Source organism: Thamnophis sirtalis, unplaced genomic scaffold, assembly GCF_051295495.1.
Source record: "Thamnophis sirtalis isolate CommonGarterSnake01/CBP01778 unplaced genomic scaffold, rThaSir2_p1.2 scaffold_4, whole genome shotgun sequence".
Lineage (NCBI taxonomy): Eukaryota > Metazoa > Chordata > Lepidosauria > Squamata > Natricidae > Thamnophis > Thamnophis sirtalis.
In genome coordinates, this window is record NW_028261384.1 from 76,746,657 (window position 1) to 76,769,167 (window position 22,511).

General features: G+C 39.5%; 1 protein-coding gene across 1 annotated transcript in view; it reads left to right on the plus strand.

Moving 5' to 3' along the window:
• Nucleotides 1-22,511, plus strand: part of CNTNAP2 (contactin associated protein 2) — an 885,336-nt gene that overhangs the window by 11,352 nt on the left and 851,473 nt on the right. The gene's annotated exons all lie outside the window — the stretch shown is intronic.

The following is a 22,511-nucleotide window of genomic DNA, read 5'->3' on the forward strand; positions in this document are numbered from 1 at the left end:
AATAATGATACTAAAATATATGACATCGAAACAGAACCACACGAATTGGATTAAGTAATTCACAGCTCAGATAGAAGGATGATAGGGAAAACATAAATTTCTCCTGAAGCATAAAATGGAAGAGGTAATCGTGAAAGAACAAATAATAAAATGGGCACAGAACTTTGGCTATAATATTAAATTGAATAAATGGGAAAAATTTGGGGGTTGCATACAAGGAAAACCAGTACAAAATGTTTTACAGATGGCACCTGGCACCAACAAGGTTAGCTAAAATCTCAACAAATACCTCCCCAAAATGCTGGAAATGTGAATCAATACATGGAACATACTACCACTTATGGTTAAGGTGACCAGACATCCCGATTTCAGCGGGACAGTCACAATTTCTAACAATTTGTCCCGTGTCCCAGGGCGTTTTAAAAAAGTCCCGATTTTCTGGCTTCATGTTGAAAGCCCAGTGGATTTGCTTAAGAAATCCTAACCGGGGCAAGACAAAAGACACCCTGTCTAATCCCTCTCTATGTCTCCATGGCATTTTCTTAGGGAGGAAAAGGCATTCAGAATTAATTTATCAAGGCTCAAGATATTTCACATAGACCTCAGAGAATGGAAGAGGCAAGGCCCAAATGCACCACATTTCATTGAAGATATTAAAAAGTTAAAGCAAGAAAACGGACCCCCCCTGCACCCCTTTTACCTCATTTTATAAGAAAAGATGACCCAGTATCATAGAGCTGCAGGAAATACTTGGCTAGAGACGTAAGGACTGTTTCTTCCTGGAGGGGAGGGGCACGGAGGTTGGAGGTCGGCTCGTGTGGAAAAAATGGTGGCAAAGTTTCTTTGAAAAATATTTCCCTGGGACTAATTTCACCATTTTAATTTGCTCAGTTCTTTGTATTAATATCTACATCATTCTGGATTGACTTGGAATGCCTGCCTGCTGGTGAGCCGTGTTTTTTTCTTTTATTATTTTAATGTATTTTAAAATAATATTTTATTTATTGTGCATAGGATTTTTTAAAATAGTTTTATTCTGTGTGGATTCTTTTTTAAAATTGTCTTAGATTATTTAAAAAAAGATTCTATCCAAAATAAATTGAAGTGAAACCATTTTTAAAAATTCTATGCACAATACTTTGAAATATATTGTGCATAGAATTTTTAAAAATAATTTTACTTCAATTTATTCCATGCGGATTCTTTTTTTAAATTGTCTTAGACTATTTTAAAAAAAGATTCCATCCAAAATACAAAATACCAGCTGCATTTATTCACTTAAGAACTGTGGCAAGAAAGGTGATTAAATCCAGCATGTGTACTTAGTGACCAAAGTTACAATGGCATTGAAAAAAAGTGACTGATGACCATTTTTCACACTTAGCGACCATTTTCACACTTAGCAACCATTGCAGCATCTTCATGGTCACGCGATCAAAATTTTGATGTTTGGCAACAGATTCGTATTTATGATTTTTTCAGTGTCCTGGGGTCATTTTAATTGCCTTTTGTGACCTTTTGACAAAGTCAAATGGGGAAACCAGATTCACTTATGTTACTAACTTATCAGCTGCAGTTATTCACTTAAGAACTGTGGCAAGAAAGGTGGTATAGTGACCAAAGTTACAATGGCATTGAAAAAAGTGACTGATGACCATTTTTCACACTTAGCGACCATTTTCACACAGCGACCGTTGCAGCATCCTCGTGGTCATGTGATCAAAATTTTGATGTTTGGCAAACAGTTACAATTTATATTTGTAAATTGTAGTTATGTTGAAATAAAAAAATTAAAATACTATTTTTGCGTTATATGAAAATTTTTGTTGCTCCGTATAAAAAATTTAATCAAGCCCCCCCCCCCCCCAGTCAAAGGTGTCCCTCATTACCAATCTGAAAATCTGGTCACCTTAATTATTGGTGGAATTCAATTTAATATTATTGTAGACATGATTACACATGCTGGATTTCAGTAGGGGATGCTGTCTTTCGCATTACTGCTAACAGGTAAATAATGGTGTTTTTTTTTAAAGAAATTATAGCATGAGCAGACTTATGTCAAAGATAGCAATTTCTCAGATAATCTGTTTCCCAGCTAGTATGGATTTATGTGGATGACCAGATGTTAAAAATCTCTTCAAATGGATGGCCTATCTTGACTTTTACTATATTGCTATTACATTTCTAGAACTAAAAAAATATATTTTCAGATAGAAAAATGTTAAGCATTGAGGGGGTGGGGGGTAACAAGTTTGCTAGCTTTTGGCCCAGACTGTGAGCTTTTTCTCTCTTTTTACTTATGATGATATAAATTCTATTGAGTTTTTATCTTTTTTTAAATAAACATGTGTACTATTACATAACCAACATTATATTATATTGTTAAATGTTTACATCGATTTGTCTTACCATCAACCCCCCAAAACTATTATTGCCTCTTCTGCTCTCCAGACGCCGTATTTATACCCTATCCATCTCTTTCTTCTCCCTCTCTCCTCCTCCTCTCTACCTCCTTTCTTCCCTCTGTTGTCCTTCTCTTCTCTACTTCCCCTTCCTCTCTCCTTCTCCTCTCTCCCCTTTCCACTCCTTGTTCCTCTCCTCCTCTTCCCCTTTCCTGCCCTCTCTCCTATCCCTCTCTTCTTCCCTTACATCTTTCCTCTCCTCTTCATCTTATTTACTTGGTGTATTTCAGCCTTTGAGTGAGCTCCATTTTATGTTGATGGTATTTATACTTCCATTTCAATATACTTTTACTAAAATTATTCAATATAATTTAACATATATCCTACTCCTTCTTTTTTGAAAGAAAAATGTATACATATATAGTAATTATATTTTAATACCCCCTCAGCCTATTTTTGGCTGGGATGTAGACCTGGTTACAATTCCCAGTTATTCTCATCATTATATTTATATAGTTATACATCATTACATGCCCCAAATTTGTTAATCTGTCTTTATAATCTCAATAATTTTCCATTATAATTATATTTCATGTTCCCCCTCCATTTTTCCATATCTTGAGTTAGCTTACCCTTAATTGTCTTTAAATAACAATCCTTACTGTTCAATGTTCATTACAATTCCATTAATCTACTATATAGAATAACAAGCAGTACACACCTTACCTTAAGATTCTATATGTGTCCATATTTCATATATTTTAACCTATACTTAATTGTCCTTCTATTGTCATGTTCAATCAATTAACAACTCAGTTTAATTATCATGTATAAAAGTGAATCACATGCCTCTACTTTGTATTCTTCACATAACAGTTTCATATTTGTCCATATTCCATATATTTTAACCTTTATTTAATTATCTTTCCATTATCATATTCAATCAGTTAGCAACTCAGTTTAATTATCATATGTAGGAGTAAACCACATATCTCAGCTTTATATTTTCTGTTGTGACTCAGCAGTTCTGCTGAGAGTTTTTTCAGGATACAAAATTCAGTGTTGTGACTCAGCAGTTCTGCTGAGAGTTTTTTCAGGATACAAAATTCAGTATGCAGCTGGGGCTTGTGGGAGGAGGTTTGGGGATAAAAGGACAGATGCTGCCATGCCCCAGTCGCTAGAGTCAACGTTCCTTCGTGTGTTCCATGTCTGGTACAATATTGCTTGCTTATTACTCGTGATTATGCCTGTTACATTTGGATAAATGCTTTGGTGTTTTCAGGTAAATCTGATTCGTGGAGACGGTGGAAGAAGGGCAGCGTTTGTAAGAGCTTTTGTTTTGAATTCTTATCAGAGATTTATGTTTATGTTATTTCTGGGCTCGAAGCCAGTTTGAACTGAAAACTGATAAAGAAAAGTCCTTTTAAGTTTAATTGTCTGCGTTTGTTAACGAGCCGTCAAGGGGGGGGGGGTTTCAGAACAATTTTCCATCTAACAATTTTTAATTATCAGATTTTTTCCTAGTAAGTCCTTTGTCCAACTTCTCTATTCTTCTGTCTTCTCCCTTTTCTTTGTTTTGACATGTCTTCAATTTCCCCCAAACCAGTAGTAGTAGTAGTAGCAGTAGCAGTAGACTTATATACCGCTTCATAGGCCTTTCAGGCCTCTCTAAGCGGTTTACAGAGAGTCAGCATATTGCCCCCAACAATCTGGGTCCTCATTTTACCCACCTCGGAAGGATGGAAGGCTGAGTCAACCCTGAGCCAGTGAGATTTGAACCGCTGACCTGCTGATCTAGCAGTAGCCTGCAGTGCTGCTTTTCTGGGCTCGAAGCCAGTTTGAACTGAAAACTGATAAAGAAAAGTGATAAAGAAAACCACTGTCAAACCCAGTGAAATCTTTTGTATTTCCATTTGTTGGGACATAACCCCCTTCTTTAGTTTTCCCTATGCCACTGTCAAACTCAGTGAGATCTTTTGTCTGCTTTTTATTTCCTTTTGTTGGGACACATCTTCCCTTTTCAATTTTCCCTATACTACTGTCAAACCCAATGAAGTTTTTTGTCTGTTTTTTATTTTCTACTGTTTCTACCACTTCATTATTCCCCCTCTTTTTCCTTCACTTTCTCAATAACTAACTTCAAAATTCTATTTAGACTTGATTTTAATGATTTATGCATATTTTCTATAATTTCGTGTAGTTCTTCAAATTCGCACCTTTCCATAATATCCAGTTCCAAAATTACAGTTAGCTATACAGTTCTTATTTCAGAGTTCTGGCCCACTTTAAATTAATTCAGCTAATTCAGTTAATATGGAGAGGAAGAAGAGAGGGAGCTATCTTGATCCTTTGTTCTCCCTCTGATAAAAAAAACTTTGTATTTTCCCAGTTCTTGATTTTATTTCCCCCCTTGTTACTTTCCTCTCATCCTCTAACCTCTCATTGGTTAGAGTTGCTTAAAATTTATTAATTAGAATGAACTCGAACACAACAAGTCTCCTTGGTATGTTTCTCTTTGCCTCCTGCTTTTTCCAAATTCTGATTTATGACAATTGGTTAATTAAAACATCCTGCTCAAGGTTTCACATTGCATTCATTGCACAGACAAGATTAGGTTATAAATGAAAAAAATGTTTTTTTCTTGATTTTTTTCCTTTGTTCCATTCTACCTCTCATTAATTAGAGTTGCTTAAGATATGTTAGTTAGAAGAAATTTGAACAAAGCCTCCTAATCTCTTTTAAAGACACAGTCTTTTCAAATCCAAATTCCAAGCTTCTGTTTGAATGGGTTTGTCACTTCTCTGCTTTCTCCTTTCTGTCTCCAAGTTGTTTAAGGCTAGTAGTTCTTTTGCAACTAGTGATTTAACCCTCCATTTTTCCTCCCCCCCCCTCTCTCTTTCTTTCTTTCTGCCAAAATCCTGATCTGTCCAACAATATTATTTATACTCTCAAGGTTCTTTGCCTTTTCCAAATTCTGATTTATGTCTATTGGTTAATTAAATCTTCTTACCAGGCTTTTCATCCTGTCTCCTACACGCTCTTGCTCAGATGCTTTGGCCAGAAGCCAGCAGCTTCTTGTGCAGCTATGTTGCCATGCTGCCTCCCCCAACGCCAATTCAGAAGGCAAATCTCTGACCTACAAGGGACCTGTTGCACTCCCTCTGGGTCTGATGAAATGCTGCCCCTTCTTCACCCCCTCCCACAGGGAGGTTCTGATCCAAAAGGATCTCGGCATTGGTTTGTCAGACAGAGTTCATGTGAGTCTCATGTGAGAGTTCAGAGTCCACACCTCCCCTGTCTGTCTTGCTGAGGAACTTCTGGTCAAATCCTATTGAGTTTTTATCTTGACTTGTCAGATTCCTACAATACTTTTCTTTTGTCATTGTTAAATCTGGCTGTACCCTCACCAGTGAGGGGATTATTTTACATCAAATACATTAATATGCTTTAAAAAAGATTTATAAAATTGCAGACAGGTTCTGTAAGAGAAGAATGCATGTATGGATATATAGAACAAGAACAAGAACAGATCAGAATATATAAATGGACAGACAATTACTTTCAGAGACCATTTCAGTAATCACTTGTAAAACATTTTTTTATGATAAGAAAATATGATGACAGAACATGAAGAAAACAAGTCCAATGCATTTTTTGACAGTCCATTGCCTAACCCTTTCAGATGACACTTTTAATGTCCTCCACATAAATCAATATATTATTGGGATCTAAAGTATTAAATGCATCAAATTCTATTGCTTGTAGGTTGTAATAACGTGTCATATTAGAAAGGGCTATAAAGAAACAAGAAGAGAAAATGAGATGTTTGCTTCCTTTGGGATAGGATCTGGTTAGAATGGTGCTGTTGGAGAATTTAATATTTAAAGTTGAATAAAACTTGGGGGAAAATTGAGGGAAAGTTATAATCATATCATTGCCTTGTCAAATTACTGCATAGAACAGAAAAATAAAGATACAATATTGAATAAAGCCGAATGGAAACTGCATAAACCTAAATTGACAAATTGAGCAATCATTAATGTAAATTGGAGCTTTATAGAAATTTCTTTTGGCATTTTAAATCACTCAAGAATGTCAGCTCTAATATGCATATGAGTGGATATGTATGTGTGTAGTGTTTGTTTGGGTGTGGGATGGGTGGGATTTTTTGTGTTTTTTTAAAGGCAGAAACCGTATTTTCAAAGCAATTCAGTTCCAGGCATGAGGCCCTATCTTTTAATGTGTTCTTTTTGTATGGCCTCAGCTTGAAGAGGGGAAGACTGCTGTTTTCTTTTATCTCCTTTTAGCTGCCACTGCAGTGGCAGAAGCCAGCAGGCTTTGGAGCAATAGCATTTTATCGCTTTCAACATGATGCAATTTGGGATGGAATATGAGGCATTTCTTAGGATCAATAAACCAGGTTCTAATCTTCAGATTACAGCTCAGCTCCATCAAGGTCTATTTACAGAAATGATTCAGCTGAAGTTAGGCTCATTTTGCCCATGAAGCTGAATGCAAAGCTACCTCAATCAAAATCTCATTCAGGTCTTTAGACAGGAGTGCCAATCACATCAGAAAAGCAGGCTTTTTGAAAAACAAATGTAGTATATATATGAAAGACATGTTAGAAATGGCAGATAAAAATGTCTTTTGTTCCAAAGGAACAACAATAAAAAAAGCAAACAGATATATTTCTGCTTTTTCTTCCTGGGTCCTACAATAATTTAAAGAGCAGTTGGATAATTATTGGCTACGTTTGCATAGCAAAGAAATATCCCCTAATAAATTGCTAAATTTTCTATTTTGTGACACTAAAGTAGTAGTGTCATTGTTTTCATTCTGGTGCTTTAAGGATTACCTTCCACATAGATCACAAAGCATTTTACTTCCTTTCATTGAGGCAGCAGAGGATATTATTATTGTTGTTGTTATCAACTTAATGTTATTAGTATGATAATGAACAGTTTTTAAATGATCTCAAAATGCTACAGGTTTTGTATGACCACAACATCTGTTATTTATTAAAAGAAAGAAACGTAGTAAAAGCCAGCCAGCCTGACACTGGACAATTAACTTTTCTTGTCAGAAGCCAGCTGGGAAGGTCGCAAATCATGATCATCTAACCATAAATTGTTGTTACTATCATAGATGAGAACAGGTTGCCAAGCATCTAAATTGGGGATTGACAATCCGCGGCCCCAGAGCCACATGTGGCTCGTTGACCCCTCTTCTGTGACTCCTGCCAACCTGGTCATGCAACATGCTCTCTGCCCCGAAAATGCACAAGCCTCTCCACAGAGCCATGCAGCTGAAGTGCTCCTGGCGCTTTTTCCACACTGCCTGCGACTGGCTGCTTTTTGTGTCCTTCACAGGCAGCTCAGAGCCATTGTGATGGTATCCCACTTGGGCACGCACATGCGCCTAAGAGATAGGGAGATGAGAGAGAGAAAAGGGGAGAAAAAGAGAAGCAAGGCCAGCCACAAGTGGAGGTGAGGAGCAAAGTGGATCACCTTTCTCTATGATTTCTGCCCATTGATTGAGACCTGACCGAATTGGTACTATTTGATTTCTGTTGCTTCAGGAAGGAAAGAAGGAAGGAAAGAGGGGAGAATGAGAAAAAGATGGAGGGAGAGAATGAGAGAGAGGAAAAAGAGAGAAACAATTGAGAGAGAGAAGGAGGAGAGAGAGATGGAGAGAGAGAAATGAGAGAGAGCTGGAAGGAAAGAATGAGAAAGAGGGAAAAGAGAAGGAAACAAATGAGAGGGAGAGAGAAGGAGAAAGAAAGAGAGATGAGAAAGGGAGGAGGAGGTGAGAGGGAGAGGGAGGGAGAGAGAGAGAGAGAGAAATGAGAGAGGGAGAGATGAAAGAGTGGGAAAAAGAAGGAGATGAGAGGGAGAAAGAGAGAGAGAGAGAGATGAGAGAGAGAAAGAGTGAAAGAAAGACACACAGAGAGAGATAGATACCTCTTTCCCATAGAAAAGAAAACACTGGGAGCACAAAACCTGGGTAGGCATGGCTGAGGGGGGCATGTGACTGGGTGGGAGTGGGTGACATCAAGCTGGCCATGTCCACCCAGGTTTTCTGGTGTTTTGTATTATGTGGGAAATGGGTCCAAATGGTTCTTTGAATATTTAAGGTTGCAGACCCCTGATCTAAATTGTGTTCATGTGATTGCGAAGATGGTGCAACTTAAAGGGTGCATCATAAATCATTTTCCCCAGATTTTATTTTATTGTAACATAAAATCATATATTTTTTTAGCTGGTTGTAGATCAAGAGCTATCTATGTGTGTGTGTGTCTCTCTCTCTCTTTTCAGGATGCTGCAATGATCTGGAAAAAGTTAGGCCATTGTTAATAAATAACAGGGTGCTGTATTTTAGCTATTTGCTTGTCACATTTCTGGAGAGAGCACATGGGAGGATTTATTTTGATAGTATGCAAAAGTCACTGAAGAACAAACTGGCTAGAAAGCCTGGGTTACTTCCACACATATTTGATAAAAATGTTCTACAGAAAGTATGTATAAGTTGGTAAATAGAACAAGTTGCACTCTTATTTACTTTGATTTTCAAAGCAGCCATCAATTTGGCTGCAGGAAATGTTCTTGATTCTTCTTGCATCAGGTCAAAGCAGCCACATGTGAGTGTAAATGCTGCTGTTATAGCGTCTTAAGACAAGAAAGAAGGATGTAAAACACTGCTGCCACCTCTTAATTTAAATGTGCCAGATTGTCTTTAAGCTAACGCTTAAGTCAAATGCTATGGAGTAACAATTATTCCAGTTATTTGCTCCTATTGACATCCTTGTTAGATACAACTCTTTTCTTTTACTTGATAAGGGAATAGGCTACACTGATTTAAATAGGAAGACCTCTATATCATTAGCCAAAAAGCTGAAAGGATTTTTTCCCCTTCTCTCCCAAATGGTGAAAATTATTCTGCTGCATTTTATAGTATGTTTGGCTTAGTGGTTAAGGACTAAATGAAGCATAAAGTTTAAAGCAACTCAAACATGGACACAAATGCCCTTTCAGAAATCCATATTTTTAACTTTATTTTATTTACCTGATACTTGCAATCTGCTTTATCAGCCTGCTCAAGCTTCCGTCTTTCCTTTTCTCATCTATAAAAAAATGGTTATTATGTTAATTAATATAGAAGTTACGTTTTCTTTATATTACATTTACAAAAATAAAATCTAAAATATATGCTGCTCTAACATTTATATCTGTATAAAGTATCTAATGGAAATTAATATTAAAATTCCTCTTAAGAGTAACATAAAGATGGGCAGCTATATAAATTTCATAAATGAATAAAATAAATATTAAAATATGATGTAATGGCCAATTTAAATTACATTCATCTTTCAACAAAAACTTATTCTCCTGTGCGCTGCTTGGAAAATCCAAGCATAGGTTCAACTTCAGTTTGTCTGCCCGTGACTGAGTTAATTTTAGAGTCTTTTAGCCATGCCTCCCAGCTTGACTTCAGTTTTATCAACTCAGTCAAGCCCATCAGAGTGACTTTTGACTCTCTCCTCAGTTACTGAGCAGAGAAATTGACTTTGAACTATTTTTGGGATCTCCATTTGTTTAACAGTAGCAGAAATATAGAGAGAACTAGTGCGGGGGATTTTGACAGTTGTCAAATGGCCTTTCGAGGCTTGCCAGCAGTGAGCTCCCCTCAGGCCTCACACAAGGTTGGAGCTGTCAAATTGCACCGCTGAACCTCTGCTGGTGGAAAGCAGTCTCTCCATGAGGTTTGTTGCTTCTGCAAGGCATCACAGCAGCTAGCAGGATGGCTAGCTTTTTCAGACCGGGTGAGCTTCACTTGTGGCCTCAGTAGGAATCCCGAACTGTCATCTGAGAAGGATCATCGGTTGAGAGGAGTGCAGTCACCATTTTGAACACTAGCTTGAGGCAGCTGCCATTTTGGATCGCGGTTTTGTCGTGCCCCCCATTTTGGACACAAATTGCAGATCTAGTGGCAGGGATAGCATTCACAGCACAGCAGGCCTCAGTGGAAGCTTGGAAGATCAGTGCCAGGCTATTGTTTCTTCCCGCCCTGCAGCCTTCTCATTGGGATTCCTCTGCAGCAATCTGGCAGTTCCGAAAGACTTTATTCCTCCCTGAAAGCCCTGGTCTACCACAGCAGCTCTTATTCTGACACATCATCATTTGTGCAGCTGCAACCTTCAATGTAGCAGTGCCAGTGCCAGGGGCCTCGAACGAGGTTGCCCGAGCGCTATTCGCAATCCAGCCCTGGACCATTCCCTGTCCAAGTATTCAGTCAAAACCTGGTGAGGCTGTGGCAGATTCCTGTCCATGAAGTGAACCACAGAGACCTGGTCCAGAGGTGGTAAGTGGAGTGTTTGCGTTTGCCAGCCTAACTACCTCCAAGTATGGCTGATCAGGGTCATGAGAAAGAAGAACACTCCCCAGGCCCATCCTCCATCATTTCCTCTTTCCCCCAAAGAAGAAAGCAGCTAAGGGGTCATCCAAGAGCTCTAACAAGTCAGGCAGGTCCAAGATATCTTCTCATAAGTCCTTTTCAGCTGACAGAGATGCCACTAGATGATTGAAGGCCTTGGAAAAACAATTTGCTAAGGCGCAAAAGGCCCTGATGGTTATCTTCCCCAAGACAGACTGAGGCAACTCAGACCAGGGATGAGACACAGGATTCCAGATGACATTTCTATCTCTCAAGAGTTTGAGGCAGCTTGCTTCGAGGAGGATTTTGCACCCTTCAAGTGCTTTCCCATGGCTGCTGAGGAGTCTCCTGACAACTCCAGTGAGGAGGAGGAGGTCACACCTGACCCTAGACCAACCACAGCATGCTTTTCTGAAGAACAGCAGGAATTCATTTCACAGGCTATAATGCTAGCCATGGAGTTTGCTTTCCAGCACAGACCCATCTCCTCTAAACAGGGAACCAGGGCCAGAGTAGAGACATTCCTCTTCCCAATCAGGATCCTCCCGCTCCCAAGCCTTCCATGCACAGTGAGAACTCACTAGCTGCTGAGGAGGTGGGCATGGAACACATCCTCTCGGACGATGAGCATATGATCTTTGACAAGCCGGCCTTCACTGGCCCCTTTCAACCTGCTCTCTTTAAGTCCCTTCTTCACAAGGCAAAGGTGATCACTAGTACTGTGATGATCAGTACCTTGGTTGAGGCAGCCAAGAACAACCTGTCAAGAAGGCCAAGAGCAGTAACTTATTCTCTGAATCGCCTGTTGAGCACAAGGAGGTTCCTACCCCTCAGCTCTTCTTAGATGTTGACAATGCCAGCGATCCCAGCCTGGATCTATCCCAGCTCCAGTGTCTGTGACAAATGATTATATTCAGTAGCTCCCAAACTGGTGGCATGCTTGCCACCTCGCCCCCCTCCGCCTCCTCCGACCCCCCCTGCTGTGTCCGCCAGGCGTCTCAAGTTTATGGCGGGCATAAACGTGAGACGCCTGGTGGACACAGACTTGGGGATGGAGGAGGTGGGGGTTGAGGAGGAACCGCGGAGGTGAAAGGTGAAGAGGGGTGGGGGTGGGGGTGTTTGCAGCCCTGGTTCCGTCTCCCAGCAGCCCCAGGAGGAAACAGCGAAGTGGGGTGGGGGGGTGTTCCAAGAACCCCCCCTCCCCTTTTGGCACTCCGCAAGGCTTGCCGGAGCTCTGGGAGAAAGCGGCGGGAGCGGAATGCTGTCCTCTATTGCCGGAAAGTCCGGGGAGGGAAGCAGGGCTCGTGGAGACTCGCTCGCAGCCGGCTTCTTTGGAACGGAGGGGGGGGCGATAGAAGCGGAGCAGATCCTCTTGCCGCTCCACTTCTATCGCCCCCCCCTCCGCTCCAGAGAAGCCGGCTGTGAGCAAGTTTCCACGAGCCCGCTTCCCTCCCCGGACTTTCCGGCAATAGAGGACAGCATTCCGTTCCCGCCGCTTTCTCCCAGAGCTCCGGCAAGCCTTGCGGAGTGCCAAAAGGGGAGGGGGGCTCTTGGAACACCCCCCACCCCTCTTTGCCGTTTCCTCCTGGGGCTGCTGGGAGACGGAACCAGGGCTGCAAACACCCCACCCCCCACCCCTCTTCGCCTTTTGCCTCCGCGGCTCTCGCTCCAGCCTGCTGCGGGGGGGGGGAGCCGCCGCACCAGCCAGAAGCTTCACCGCACGTCACTGGTGATATTATAAAGGCATATTATTATTAAATAGACTAAGAATGATGCAATTATATGAACCCAATACCTAGAATATTTTTTTTTAAATGAAGGAATAACAATTGTAACTGAGCAAATGATGTACGATGATAATAATGTATCTATGTATATTTGATGGATAATTTGTGATTTTATATACAACAGAAAGTGGTGATTCTGGAAAGAATGCACAAAAGTCTGTAACCAAACGACACGCTATATGTAATCAATGTAATTGATGAAGGTTTTATGTTTTGTGTTTTGTTTAAAAATAAAAAAAACTACAAAAAAAGAAGATATGGGGCAGGGGGAGTTCATTCAGACATGCGCTATTTTTGCTATGTTTATTTTTATAAAGATAGTCATGCAATATATTTATTATCTTTGTGATAAAAGTAATATTCACTTCTATGACTTTGGTTTCCAGATCTAATTTATTTTGAGAGGCTGATAATTTCAATTCCAGTATCCTTCTGCATGTGTCCTAAGAATTCTGTTCTAATGCCCTATAGAAAAATTGGTTCTGTGGATCTTATTCTTTGATATATTAAAAGATAATTCAATCAACACATTTTTTTAACCTTCTCTAGCTAGGTAGCATTCTTCGCCATCATGCTCCATTATCCTGCAGCTGTAAAAGGCAGCAGCAGACATGGTCTTCTTGAGAGAAACCTTGGTGTAAACCTTGGTGTTTGTGTCGCACTGAGGTATATTGATGTAATAGCCATCTTCTTCATGGCAGAACATCATAGGGTATTGGAGAGCGTCATAGGTCCAGTGCGTCTCACTGATTCATAACAACCTGTTGTCTCTGTTGTGGAGAACGATATCTCTCTTTTAAAAATTCCTGCCAACAATGAGAACAACCATTTCTGTAGTCGTGGGGGCATTGAAATGACCTCAGTGCTCTCCAGAAAGCTTCCTATTGGTGTTAATTATCACTTGGAAGTCCTTGTGGCCCTTAGGAACAGAATCAACAGCAGCCTTAAGTTCCAGAATATATTTGTTGCATTCACACAGCAATTTCTGTAGTTGGCTAACCAGTTGATGATTAATGCCTAAGTGGATTCCACAATGGATGTCTCTCTCATTGTCATCATTACCAACAAAGTATATCTTGAGAAATGAAGGCTGCTGCTGAGGCCCCACCATGATATTCCCTATCCTGTGGTAGACCTGCCCCTGCACTTTGAATGTTGGCATAAAATTTCCCTCCTTCACCTCTCTGGCTCCAAAAGATGTCATTTGGAAGCATCCATTGTACTTCCGGAAAGCGGAAAGAAAGTGTTTTGCCATTGGATGCTGGTGGGTAAGAAGGCTGTATAAGGGTTCAGGGTAGGGCTGAAGGGAAGGGTGGTGGACTTTACTGCCACTGCAGCACACCCTAGGACTCTCACTCTGCCACCTGGCATAGGGTAACCATGGTCCAAGATCAACAACCTTGTCCTTGGAGTAACTAATCTGAGGTTCATATTTGAAACCAGACAAATACTTATTAGTCCAGGGCATTGATCTCATTTGTTTTTGTTTTTTTTTCATTTTTTTAAAAATAAAAACAAATAAAATCATCCACCATTACAAAGTTGTAGAAAGTGTATCAATTGGTTATACAGAATTTTCGTACATCCCTTCCACTGTCATCACCTCTAATTCATATCAAATTATCTACTTTACATCACATATATTTATATATAATTGCTATCATCATACCTCATCCTTCATATGACTATAGTTGTTTTAACGTCCCTTTATAACAAACATCCCAAATTTAAAACAAAACCACATAGTGGCTTTCTCTTATCTATTTTCAATATCATCCAATCACATTATTCCTTTATAACACATTCAAAATTAAAAAATAATTATGTTTAATAACAAAGTTTTTAAACCTCTTTTCTTAATCATTGTTTACAACTTTTATCCAATGTTCCTTTTATCCTGTCAATACAAATTATTACATTATTATCATTATCAGTCATATATTTAGCAATAGTTTGACTAAGTTTAACTAACTTTTTTCCTCTTTTTTCATCATTTAAATTTTTTACCAAGTTTCCTCTTATCAAACTGATACATATATATGTATTGTTATCCTTATCAATTATTTATCTAACTTTATCCATTAACACTACATTTTTAACATAATTCTCTAATTTTAACAAAAAAAATTAAACCTCTTTTCTTAATCATTGTTTACAATTTATATCCAGTTTTCTCTTTTATCATGTCACTACAAATTATTACATTATTATCATTATCAGTCATTTAGTTTGACTGTGTTTAACTTACTTTTTCCCCTTTTTTCACCATTTAAAAATGTATACCAAATTTCCTCTTATCAAACCAATACATGTGTATACATCGTTATCATTATCAATTATTTATCTAACTTCATCATTATCACTACATTTTTAACATAATGCTCTAATTTTAACTAAATTTGACTAGTATTTTATTAATTTTCATATCTCAACCAATATCTTTCCAATAATAGTGTAGTCCTATTTCTTCTGCCATTTGTGGAATTGATCTTCTGGTTATTTCCTTAATGAAATATGTTTGGACTTCTCTTCGCAACTTGTTGCTTATTACATATGTTATAAAATCTCAAAACCTCCATCAGCTTCCTTAATCAGTTTATCTAGTGTTTTGGTCAAAATTTCTCTCCTTAAGTCCATCCATTCTTCTCTTTTTTCTTCTATACCATGAAATCTGTATTAAGCATCTTTCCATCTATCCTCCCTTTCCTTGTTTCACTCTTTCCATCTCCAACCACACTCAGTTCCAGTGACGTGCGGTGAAGGTTCTGGCTGGTGAGGCAAAAAGAAAGAAAGTGCCTTTTGCCCCCCCCCCCCCCCGCAGCAGGCTGGAGCGAGAGCTGCGGAGGCGAAAGGTGAAGAGGGGTGGGGGTGGGGTGTTCCAAGAGGCTTCCTCCCCTTTTGGCACTCCGCAAGCCAGGCCCGCAGCAGCAAGAGGATCCGCTCCACTTCTATCGCCCCCCCTCCTCTCCAGAGAAGCCGTCTGCGAGTGAGTCTCCACGAGCCCCGGTTCCCTCTCCCAGCAGCCCCAGGAGGGAACGGGCCAGCCCCGCTTCCCTGCCCGGACTTTCCAGCAATAGAGGACAGCATTCCGCTCCCGCCGCTTTTTCCCAGAGTTCCGGCAGGCCTGCCGAGGAGGAGCCCGGAAAAGGCTGGAGCAAGAGCCATGGAGGCAAAAGGCTGGCCACTCGGGGCTTGGAAGAGGGAGCGGAATGCTGTCCTCCACTGCCAGAAAGTCCGGGGAGGGAAGCGGGGCTGGCCCGTTTCCTCCTGGGGCTGCTGGGAGATGGAACCGGGGCTGCAAGGACTTGCCCAGCCGGCTTCTCTGGAGCGGGGGGGCGATAGAAGCGGAGCGGATCCTCTTGCCGCTGTGGGCCTGGCTTGTGGAGTGCCAAAAGGGGAGGGGGCCTCTTGGAACACCCCCCCCCCTTTTCGCTGTTTCCTCCTGGGGCTGCTGGGAGATGGAACCAGGGCTGCAAACACCCCCCACACCCCTCTTCGCCTTTTGCCTCTGCGGTTCCTCCTCGCCCCCCACTTCCATCCCCACCTCTGTGTCTGCCAGGCATCTCGCGTTTATGCCCGCCATAAACGTGAGACGCCTGGGGGACACAGCGGGGGGGACGGACGAGGCAGGGGGCGAGGTGGCAGCCGGCGAAGAAGGGGGAGAGGAGGAGGAGGAAAGGAAGAGGGGAGCAGGATAGGGGGGAGAGGGCTGCCCCTCTCTTCTCAAACAAACAAGGCTCCCCTCCCTGCGTCTGCTCCTTCCCTCTCTTCTCAAGCAAACTCTCTCTCAAATTGAGAGAGAGTTTGTTTGAGTGAAGTTAAGAAAGAAACACACACACACACACACACACACACACAATAAGAATAAATTACAATTACTTAAATTACAAATAAATTGAATTCCTCCCCCCCTGCCCCCTCCCTCTGACCAACATACCTTTCAGCTACGCCAAAATTCCAGATTCGGTCTAGCTAGGCTCCAGGGCCAGGCAGGCTAGGATAGTGGCTCCTAGAGCCACCACATGCCCTCTGCAGAAAGAGGCCCGAGAACAATGGGCCTCATTTGCATATATTTTTTTTGCTTTTTAACCCTTGGTTAACCCTTAAAAGGCAAAAAAATCCTTATGCAAAGGAGGCCCCGAGTTCTCTGGCCTCCTCCTATACTTAAACACTATGTACACTCCAAATCACTGTGAGTTGAAGTCTGGTAGCAACTAGCTTGGCCTTAATTATTTAAAATAAAATCTTTAAAATTCCTTCCTTTCCTGAGGAGACTGGTGAGGCCCCACCTCCCCTGCCTCTAGTGAGTGCACGTCCCTGCTCAGTTCACTGTCAATATCCACAGTTATCTTGCCTCTTTGTTCATTTTCCCCCTGGGTTTTTAGGAGTCCAGCTGCCACTTTTTCCATTTGCTGAATATCTTCCACTTTTCCATCAGGTTTTGCTGCATTAAAACTTATATTTTCAAAATTTTCCAATCTCTTCTCAATTCTCTCTGTTATTTCTAATAATTTTTGAATTCCTGACATAATCTGTTGTAGTGTTATGGTTTCTTTTTGAAATTGTGTCATCCTTGTAATTAATAAACACTGAAACTCTAGTTTAAAAATAAATCTTGGTTTTCACTTCTTTCCAGCTAGCAACAAGCATCCAAAGAGCACCTGCATAAACAATCCATGCCCTTCTTTATAAACAAGCTGAGGCCTTTGAAGTGCAAGGTCAAAACGAACAAAGGGAACAAAGAAAAAACAATGTTTCCAGGTCCCAACCTCCAACCTCCAAGTGGCAGTGTAACTTCTTTTCCCTCTAAGGTTGCTACCCTCTTTATATACCTTTTAAATCTTCTTTATGTTTCAGGCTTTGGAAAAAATAAAGTTCTTAAATGAAACCAAATAAAAAGAAAGAATCCATCCCAACCAATATTGTAGAAGTAAAGAAAAAAATTAATCCATAAATAAAAAAAGAAATAGAAGAAGAAAATCCGAAGCTTTCACTTTAAAAAGTAAAAAAATTCACAAAACTTCCATCGATGGAAAACATAAAATAAAAAAGATAACACACTGTCCAAGAATGCTTAATTCTGCTGCTTTTTTCCTTTTCTTTACCAATTTAATTTAGCTTCAATCTTTTTGGGCCGAGGTTGCACAGTGGTTAAATGCAGCACTGCAGGCTACTTCAGCTGACTGCAGTTCTGCAGTTCGGCTGTTCAAATCTCACCGGCTCAAGGTTGACTCAGCCTTCCATCCTTCCGAGGTGGGTAAAATGGGGACCCGGATTGTTGTTGGGGGCAATATGCTGACTCTGTAAACTGCTTAGAGAGGGCTGAAAGCCCTATGAAGTGGTATATAAGTCTAACTGCTATTGCTATTGCTATTTTATAAAAATAAAATTTCCTCACCAGATGGACTCACTTTCTCTTTCCACTTTTCCTTCCATTGTGGAGCTGTCCTGACTTCATCAGCTTGAGGCTGTGCTTTTTGTCGCCGTCTAGGTTCTCTTGGATCAATCAGGGACTTTGAGATGTCCCTGAGATCAGCAAGACGTACTCTTCCCTGTCACCATCTCTTTGGGACGGTTTAGGTCCAGATGGACCATCCAGAGGCAAAAGTTTCGACTGTGATCTTGGAGCCCCGAGATTGCATGTCATATCATTGTGACGTCAGCTCCTTTCTCCTGCATTGATCTCATTTGTGAGTGATTAATGTAAGGGTTATTAGATACATACTTTTTTACAGCCTGTCTACTGACTTGGGGATGAGTTTGACGATGCTTGTGTGCAGTTTCCTTGTGCTTTCCTAACTGCGTCTGTAAATCTTTTTCTGTTTTAAAATCTGCCTCTGCCTACCAGCATCTATCAGACCAAGAAAGAGATAGGAAGGAACCTGGCCATGGCTTAACTCAACTGTAGTAAAGTTGCTTGCTGTTGTGAAAGTAAAACTGAAACTCCTCTCCTCTGGTTGTGTTTTGTATTTGGAACAGTTTCTTTTGAGGTGAGAAGTGGGAGTAGAACTCCCTCACATCAGAGGGCTGTTTGAAACAGTATTTGCTGTGTGAGCAAGAAGGAATAAGGAAGGAGCCTGGGTGTGGTTTAGCTCAACTGTTCTGAAACTGAAACTCCTCTCCTCTGCTTGTGTTTTGCATTTGGAACAGATTTCTTTTCAAGTTGGGAAGGGAAGTAGAATTCCTTAGCATGAGAGCATGTTAATAATAATATAGAAAAAATTAATGCACTGATGGTCATTTCAAAAAAATCCTTTCTTAGTGAGTACCTTTACGGTTCTGGAGATTTTGTGATGATGCATGAGTGGTATTTTGCTTTTATATATATGTATGTATGTATGTATGTATGTATGTATGTATGTATGTATGTGTGTGTGTGTGTTGTATTTGTGCTGATAAATAAATAAATAAATCAGCACAAATACAACAAATGTAACAAAAAGGCAACAGTAAAAATCTCTCCCTCTCTCTCTCTCTCTCTCTCTCTCTCTCTCTCTCTCTCTCTCTCTCTCTCTCTCTCTCTCTCTCTCTCTCTCTCTCTCTCTCTCTCTCTCTCTCTACACATACATAGATACATACACACACACACACAGATTTTCTTGTCTTTTGCTGGTCTATGACCATAATAGCAATAATACTTAGACTTATATACTGCTTCACAGTGCTTTTACAGCCCTCTCTAAGTGGTTTACAGGGTCACACACACCCCAAACAATCTGGGTCCTTATTTCTTAAAATATATCCACATAAATCTTATATTCTAAATATTTTTAATTTGAATATTGGTTGAGCAAAGAATAAATCAACTACCACTTACAATTAGATAACCAAATAATATGGAAATGGGGAAAATTTATATAAAAATAAACTGTTAAAGCTTCCTTTACAAGAAAACTGAGATTTGTTAAGTATAATTGTCCAGTTTTTCTGAATGATTTTTATGACAAAGAGAGGAGCAAATATCCTCCAGAACATTTTGTAAATGAAACTTTTATAATGTCTTTTGACTCATTATTCCTTTTCTTGTTTGCAAAATTGCTTTTCCACTTCTCCAGTTTTGTCCTCAATAGCTAAAACATAAATCACAATCAACCAGGTTCCTTTTTAAATAAAGTCTCAGTATTATTTGTAAAAGCTAAAATGTGATGAATCATAACTGTAATTTTATTTAATATTTGCAAAATTTGTAATATTTATTCAATATTTATTTCAATTTCACTTGATTTATGGTGGAGTTAGAACTAATGATTATATGAAAATTAGAAATATTAGGAATTGAGATTAACAGTTAAAAGGGAAGCTCACAGAAATGAATTATATGTTAGCATCAAGGATAAAAAATTATGTTCAAATCCAAATAATATCCATTCTTGAAAAAGATCTATTCTTTTAGAAAAATAAGTAAATTCTTTTGAATTGCTATCAACAAGCTCAAAATTTTCTAACTAATAATGTTTTTTGCTTATCTTGTATAATTTTAATATTTTTCTTAAAAGTTCTGTCTACTTGTGGAAGAACTATTCCAATCTCCCATGAAACACCAATTTTCATGAGAAAGGCCTATTAGGCTTTCTGTAAGTCCTTCATAGAACATTTATTTATCCATATTTAAGGCATACAAACCAAATATCAGATTTTTAACCCCATGAAAATTAATTTCCATCCCAACATATCTAACATTTTATCTGTCAATAGAAGTTGGGAGTTTATATGCAAAACTGTTCCATTGTTGTCAAATATTTTATATCCTTTTTTTAATATGTGCTGCTTGTAAGCAAATTTATTTTTTCAAATAATATTTTTTTTAACTTTTTGAACAGCATTAGGTCCATTTAATTTCCATAAGCATTTGTAATCCATAATAAATGGATTGAATTACATGTTCATTGTAAGCAGCTAAGAAGTAGAAGTAAAACAATGATGTTGATTTTCCTTAAAGTTAAATGTTAAACCTAACATAAACTACATTTTATTGTACACAGTCACTTCAACAAAAAATGGATTTTTAAACTTTTTCCTCTAACTTTTTAGACAGGAACAATGAGCCAATATTTTCTGTACTAAAGCCAATATAAGCAAAGTACTTAAAGGATTATATAGATTATTGCAAAAGCAGATTAAGCTCTACAGAGTCATTTCTTGCTGCATCTGCAGTGATTAACAGGGTGTAAATTGGTTATTTCCCTAAATCTTGGATCAAGCAAGATAGACATGACACTGCCATTCTGATTCACAGGATACCAAAAACTGCTGAAGTGTGTAAAGGAGATTTGGAAATGATATAAATAGTTGCTTTTTAAATGCAACAAAAATAAGAGCATATACCTTTTTTAATAACAGTTTATCTCTTTAATCAGTGACATTATCAATTTTCACTGTAAATAATATCATCAGGTCATGTTGGATGGGACATGAATAACCCCTTTTCCCATGATATAATGTACATAACCTTCATTTTGAGTTATGGTCTGCATTCACTGCATTTTTATTCACAAAAATAAAAATCATTAAGCTATGGTTTCACAATGCACAATCCATTTTCTTGATAGGGTTAGGATCACATACCATATCCATTTGGGTTATGATTTTGTTCTTGATAGGATTAGATTCAACATGTCATATGAGTTTAGTATTATGGCCTTATAAGTGCTGCATCACTTTAGATAAAGGTCACATCTAGGAGGAGATCATATCTGGGTAGCAGATTTGTACATGTCACATCTTGGGTAGAAGAGTGTGATGTCATATCCAGAGGAAGGATTTCTGATGTGCCCTAATGATATCACTGATTAATAAAACAGATAAACCATCCTTAAGAAAAGTATATACTTACTTCTATAGCAATTGGAGAAATATACCGTGTTTCTCCAAAAAGAAGGCCAGGTTTTATTTTGATCCCAGAAAAAATGACTAGGCCTTCCTTTTAGGGGGTTCTAATTATTGACTCACCTTGTGGCAGTGGCACTGACAGCCCTGCCCAGCAGGAGCCCGCTGCTGGCCACTTCTTCTGTGACCGTTTGCTGCCCCTTGCATGCATCGCCCCGGCCTCCATTTCACCTTCAGTGCCTGCAGCTGATAACAGAGCTATTGGCTGTAGATGCCTTCTGGTAGGCATCTGAAGGTAAAACAGAGTCCAGGGTGATGCATGAGAGTGGTGGCAAGTGACTGCAGAAGACGTGGCCATAGAAGAAGGCAAGGCAGGTGTCAGGGTGTGCAAGCCTGGTAAGAAGGGCAGCTCCACCCCTCCATCCCTACCCTAGCTTATTTTTCACCTGTGTACATCATCTCACCCCCTGCACCCTAGGGTGGGCAGGGTCTTAATTAGGGCTAATTTTGTGGGTGGGGCTTGATATATTCGGATGCACTCAAAAAACATGATAGAACTCCCTTTGAAGGTAGGTTGTCTTTTTGGAGAAACACGGTATGTATGTGTTTGTGTATTTGTGTGTCTATAGGTGTTTGCTAAAGCAAAACAGATATGTTTGTATCATTCTTAGATTTGTTAAGCATTAATATTGAGTGTGTGTTATGTTTGTGGATCTTAGAAATGCAAATCAATGGAAGATGTGGATGGAAACTGAAGTGATAACTATTGAAATCCAAAGGAAATGGCTTATATACATATTTCCTAAGGAAAGGGATATTTGGAGAGTACATCTCTCAAGTAAAAAATTGCAATTTCACGTACACTGATCCTTTGACTGTATCCTTACAACTATGCTAGCAAAAATTGATGGGAGGTATGAGAAAACATGAATGTGAAGACAAGCTGTGGAACTATCATTTCTGAATTTTATTCAGGGCATTTTTTAGGGCCAAAACAGTATGGAAATTAAAAAGTCAAGGATGGTAGCTGAAGGATAGTACTGTAAGATTTTTTTATGAGTCA